Source organism: Molossus molossus, unplaced genomic scaffold (genome assembly GCF_014108415.1).
Source record: "Molossus molossus isolate mMolMol1 unplaced genomic scaffold, mMolMol1.p scaffold_m16_p_13, whole genome shotgun sequence".
Taxonomy (NCBI): Eukaryota; Metazoa; Chordata; class Mammalia; order Chiroptera; family Molossidae; genus Molossus; species Molossus molossus.
The window spans coordinates 83,731,341-83,737,623 of NW_023425348.1; the positions used below are offsets into that span (position 1 = coordinate 83,731,341).

At 38.0% G+C, this 6,283-nt stretch overlaps 1 pseudogene; it reads left to right on the top strand.

The window, feature by feature from the left end:
- The first annotated feature begins 2,277 nt into the window (after positions 1-2,277).
- On the top strand, positions 2,278-5,311 carry LOC118628909 (annotated as a pseudogene).
- Positions 5,312-6,283: the final 972 nt, after the last annotated feature.

Genomic DNA, 6,283 nt, shown 5'->3' on the forward strand with positions numbered 1-6,283 from the left:
TTATCGTTTTAGTGATTGCTATTATTATAAATGTGAGGAGATGCTTCATTGTGGTTTGGATTTGCATTTCCCAGGTGATTACTGATGTTGAACACCTTTTTATATACTTTTGGATATTTGTATGTCTTGATTTAAGAAATGTCTATTTAGGTCCTTTGCCTATTTTTTTTTTATCCTCACCCGAGGATATTTTTCCACTTTTTGTACAGATAGAGTGGGAGGGAGAGAGAGAGAGAGAGAGAAACATCGACGTGAAGGGACACATCGAGTGGCTGCCACCCGCACGACCAACCAGGGCCGGGGACAAACTGCAACCGAAGTACGTGCCCTTAGCGGGAACCGAACCCGGGTCTCTCTGGACCGCAGGCCGACGCTCTAACCGCTGAGCCAAACTGGCCAGGGCCTTTGCCTATTTTTTAATCAGTTGTACAAATTTCTTATATATTTTAGGTATCAAACTCCTTATCAGATACATGGTTTGTAAATATTTTTCACATTCATTTGTTGCCTTTTTACTCTTGGTTGTCTCCTTTGCTGTGCAGAAGATTTTTAGGGTGATGTAATTTCACTTGTCTATTTTTGATTTTAATGTCATATCTACTAAAAAAATCATTGCCTGCATCAGTGTCAAGAAACTATTTCCCTATGCTTTCTTCAAGGATTTTTACGGTTTCAGGTCTTATGTTAAAGTCTTTAATTCATTCTGAGTTGATTTTTGTATATAGTGTGAGTTAAGAGTCCCATTTTTTTGTCTGAATGTGCAGAGTTGCTAAACCATTTACTGAAGAGACCCTCCTTCCCCCATTCTCTACTCCCTTGTATGTGTGGGTTTATTTCTGGTATCTATTCTGTTCCACTGGTCTGTGTGTTTATTTTGCCAATACGCACTGTCTTGATCACAGTAGCTTTGTAATATAGTTGGGTATCAGGAATTGTGAAGGCTCCAACTCTATTCTTGCTCAAGATGGCTTTGGCTATTCAAATTCTTTTGTTGTTCTGTATAAATTTTTATGCAAAAGCTACATTTCACTTTTCTCAGAGTGTTATTGAAGTAGCCAGAAACCTCTGCAGGTTCCAGATTAGTTTTCTCTGGCACTTAGGGGGCTGGTCACTCTGGGATACCAGGCAGCATTCAAAATCTGGGAGATATAAAAAACACTAAAAAAAATTCCAGTTGTTTCACGTCCTTGTCACTTCGAATTGTTAACTGTTTTCCTCTGAGTCATTCCAGGAGGGATGTCCTGGTAAATTATTGTGGTTTTAATTTTTACTTCTCTGATGCTAATGATGTTGAGCATTTTGTTATTCATATTCTTTTTTTTTTTTTTTTTATCATCACCTGAGGACATTTTTCCATTTTTTTGTTCAGATAGAATGGAAGGGAGAGAGAGGGAGAGAGAGAGAGAGAAACATCGATGTGAAAGGGACACATCAAGTGCCTGCCACCTGCACAACCCAACCAGGGCTGGGGACAAACTGCAACAGAGGTACATGCCCTTAGTGGGAACCGAACCCAGGTCTCTCGGGACTGCAGGCCAACGCTCTAATTGCTGAGTCAAACCGGCCAGGGCTGTAATTCATATTCTTATTGGCCATTTGTATATCTCATTTTGCAATATTTCTGTTCATGGCCTTTGTACATTTTAAAATTAGGGTTTAAAAACTATATATATATATTTTTTGTTTGGCTTTGGTGTCAGGTAATAATGGCTTCATATGTAAACATGTCCAGCAATTTTGGAGTAAAATACATGCATCTTCGGGTATTTGTGAATATGTCACATATATGTTCACATCGTCGATCGACTCTTACACTTGATGCATATAGCCCTGGCTGGATAGCTCATTTGGTTAAAGCGTTGTCCTGATACGTCAAGGTTATGGCTTTAATCCCTGGTCAGGGAACATATAAGAAATAACCAATGAATGCCTGAATATGTGGAACAACAAATCAATGTTTCTCTCTCTCTCAAATCAATAAAAAAAAAAAATCTTAGTGCATAATATTTTCCTCTTCTGATTTTAAAAGTTTTACATTTTATTCTAGAAAATTAAAAACAGATCAGGAAATTATAAAACACAAAATAAATAGCACCTATGTAGTCATCTATATTAAGTAAATGAAACAGTTGATATGGTTTTGTATTTGTTTTTATCTTCTGCAAAATTGAAAAAATAAGGCACTTTATGGATGTATTTATTCATTAAGTGAAGGTATCATTGAGGATAAGTGTGATTTTATTTTTAGGAAAGTTGCTTGCCACCTGAACTGAATTGATGGAGAGGATGAATACTGTGAAGGAATTTATCCCCTTGGGCATGACCTAAAATATGAAGCTTCAGAAATTTTTATCTGTTGTGTTTTTAATAATCTGTCATCTAGGCAGGCAACCTGTTCATTATGATCACCGTCAGCATCAGCAGGGCCCTAGGATCCCCCACATACTTCTTCCTGTCTCACTTATCCCTTATAGGTAGCTGCTGTTCTTCCTCTATGACCCCTAGCTGACACTCTTACTGTGAGAAAAATCACCTCTTTCAGAGGGTATATGACTCAGGTTTTTAAATATTAATTAATTAATTTTTGTTACAGATGCTTCTCCTTTTCCCCCCTCTGATACCCTCTTCCCCCTCCCCACCCTGTCCCCAGCTTTGTTGTCCATGTCCACTGTTCATGCATACATGCATATAAGTTCTGTGGTTTATCTCTCCCACCCCACCCCTTCTTCTGGGAATTGTCAGTCTGTACCCTATTTTCACATCTCTGGGACTACCCCATTCCTCAGACTGTTATGTTCATTATATTCCACAAATAAGTGAGATCATATGATACTTGTCTTTCTCTGTTTTGCTTGTTTTGCTTAGGATAATACTTTCCAGGTCCCTCCATGTCGTCTCAAAGGATAAGAGATCTTTCTTTCTTACAGCTGCATAGTACTCCATTGTGTATATGTACCACAGCTTTCTTTATCCATTCATCTACTGATGGACACTTGGGCTGTTTCCAGATCTTAGCTATTGTAAATAGTGCTGCTACAAACATGGGGGTACATATATTCCTTCTGATTGGTGTTTTAGGCTTCTTAGGGTATATTCCTAGAAGTGGGATCACTGGGTCAAATGGAAGTTCAATTTTTAATTTTTTGAGGTAACACCATATTGTTTTTCACAGTGGCTGCACCAGACTGCATTCCCACCAGCAGTGTACTAGAGTCCCCTTTTCTTCACACCCTCGCCAACGCTTGTTTGATGATTTCTTGATGGCGGCCATTCTGACAGGTGTGAGGTGATGAACTCATTGTTGTTTTTAATTTGTATCTCTCTGATGATTAGTGATGTTGAGCATTTCTTCATATGTCTCTAGCCATCTGTATGTCCTGTTTGGAGAGGTGTCTATTTAGTTCCTCTGCCCATTTTTTAATTGGGTTCTTTGTCTTCCTTTTGTTGAGCTGTATGAGCACTCTATATATTTTGGAAATTAACCCCTTATCTGATGTATCATTGGCAATGATGCTCTCCCATAGAATGGGTTGCCTTTCCATTTTGATGATTGTATCTTTTTCTGTGCAGAAGCTTTTGAGTTTGATGTAGTCCCATGTGTTCATTTTCTCCTTTGTTTCTGTTGCCTTAGGTGATGTATCAGTGAAAATTCTGCTGCGTATGATGTCTGAAAGTTTGTTGCCTACAGTTTCTTCTAGGATTTTTATGGATTCATGAGTCACATTTAAGTCTTATCCATTTTGAATTTATTCTTGTGTATGCTGTAAGTTGATGGTCTAATTTCATTTTTTTTTTTGCATGTAGCTGTCCAATTTTCCCAACACCATTTATTAAAGAGGCGGTCTTTATTTCACTGTATGCTCTTGCCCCCTTTGTCAAATATTGATCGAGCATATTGTCTTGGGTCCATTTCTGGGTTCTTTATTCTGTTCCATTGATCTATCTGTCTGTTCTTGTGTCAGTACCAGGCTGTTTTGATTATAGTGGCTTTGTAGTATAACCTCAAGTCTGATAATGTGATCTCTCCAACTTAGTTCTTCTTTTTCAAGATTACTGTTGCTATTCATGGTCTTTATTGGTTCCATATGAACTTTTGAAGTATTTGTTCTAGTTCTGTGAAGCATGTCATTGGTATTTTGATGGGGATTGCATTGAATCTATAGATTGCTTTGGGTAGTATGTACATTTTAATGATGTTAATTCTTCCAATCCATAAACAAGGTATGTGCTTCCACTTTTTTATATCTTGCTCTATTTCTTTTCTCAATGTCCTGTACTTTTCTGTGAATAGATCCTTTATTTCTTTGGTTAAATTTATTCCTAGGTATCTTAATTTTTTTGCTGTGATGGTAAATGGAATTGTTTTCTTAGTTTCTCTTTCTGTGAGTTCATCATTGGTGTATAAGAATGACATCTTTTCTTGATGTTAATTTTTTATCCTACTACTTTGCCAAATTCATTGACCTTCTTTTTGGTGCTGCTGAGATGATCCTTCTTTTTTGGCGCTGCTAAGATGATCCTTCCTACAGTGATAGCCTACTACTGCTATGTGGCCATTTGCAAACCTTGCATTATACAACCATCATAAGCCAACAGGTGTGTAGCCTTCTTGTGGGAGTGGCTTGGGCTGGAGCCTTGGTCCATGTAACTTTTCAGATCCTCTTCAAAGTCTAGCTGCCCTTCTGTGGCCCCAATGTCATAGATCACTTCATGTATGAATTGAACTGTTTGTTGAAACTCAGTTGTGTGACAGTCATACACTTGGACTCTGTTGCTGCCAATAGTGGGTTCACCTGTTTATTGAACTTCCTCCTTTAACCCTGGCTGGTTTGGATCAGCGGTTAGAGTGTCCAGAGAGATCCAGGTTTGGTTCCTGCTAAGGGCATGTGCTTTGGTTGCAGTTCATCCCCGGCCCTGGTTGGATCGTGTGGGTGGCAGCCATTTGATGTGTCCCTTTCACATCGATGTTTCTCTCTCTCTCCTCCTCCCGCTCTGTCTGAATAAAAAATGGAAAAATGTCCTCGAGTGAGGATAAAAACCTTCCTCCTTTTGATAGTCTCCTATGTGGTCATCTTGCACTCCCTAAAGAACTACAGCTTGGAGGGGAGGTTCAAAGCGCTCCTCACTTGTGTCTCTCACATCACAGTGGTCATCTTGTTCTTTGTGCCCTATATATTTGCATGTCTATGTCCTGTGATCATCTTTTCCATTGATAAAGCTGTGGCTGTATTTTATACCATGATAACTCTTATGTTAAATCCTTTATGCACTCAGAAATGCAAAAGTGAAAAATGCTATGAAACAGATATGAATCAAAAGGTGACTTCAATGGAGAAATAATCACAATAGCATAAAATGCTTCGTCTTTTAAGTGGAAAAGAGAAAATAACATAATTTCTATGGTTCAGGACCAACTGAACACTACATGTAAAAGTACATTGATGAAGATTTATTTATTGCCCATTTGGCTGTCAAATGTTGGTGTACACTCAGAATCAGTTGACATTTCTTATTCAAATTCACATCCCCAGGATACAGCTATAGAGACTCTAATTCAATAGTACTGCTGTTGGATTGGAATGGTTGCTTTTTAAACAAAATATCCAGAGATTTCTAAGTAATGATAGTACAGATTATGCATGCATCCTCAGTCTATTAATAAATCACCTTAATAGGGTATTTCCTGGGAAGAGTCTTATAGCAGATGCTACCAGAATCAATTATTTGTAAATTATGCAGTGGAAGCTCACTATCTTTGCAGCTGCAAAACAAAAATGCAGTATTTTTTTATCCCCTTCTAAAAATATTCTAAAATGGTAATGATAGTACCTATCTCATAAAATTTGGGGGCCAACTGAAAGAGTTAAGTGCTTATGAAGTTCCTGGCACATAGTAAACCTAATAAAAGTGTATTTATTTATTTATTTATTTATTTATTTATTTATTTATTTTTACATATTTGTTGTTGAAAGTATTACATATACTTTTCCCTTGTTCCCCCTTTCCCCCCATTGATCCCCTCCTGCCTTCCCCACACTCTTGTCTGTGTCCATTGGTTGTGCATGTATACATATAAGTTCTTCGGTTTATCTCTTCCCATCTCCCACCCCTTCCCTCTGAGGTTTGTCCGTCTGTTCCCCACTTCCACGTCTCTGTCTCTATTTTGATCGTCAGCTTAGTTTGTTAATTATATTCCATAAATAAGTGAGATAATGTGGTACTTGTCTTTCTCTGACGGACTTATTTCACTTAACATAATATTTTCCAAGTCCCTCCATGTCGT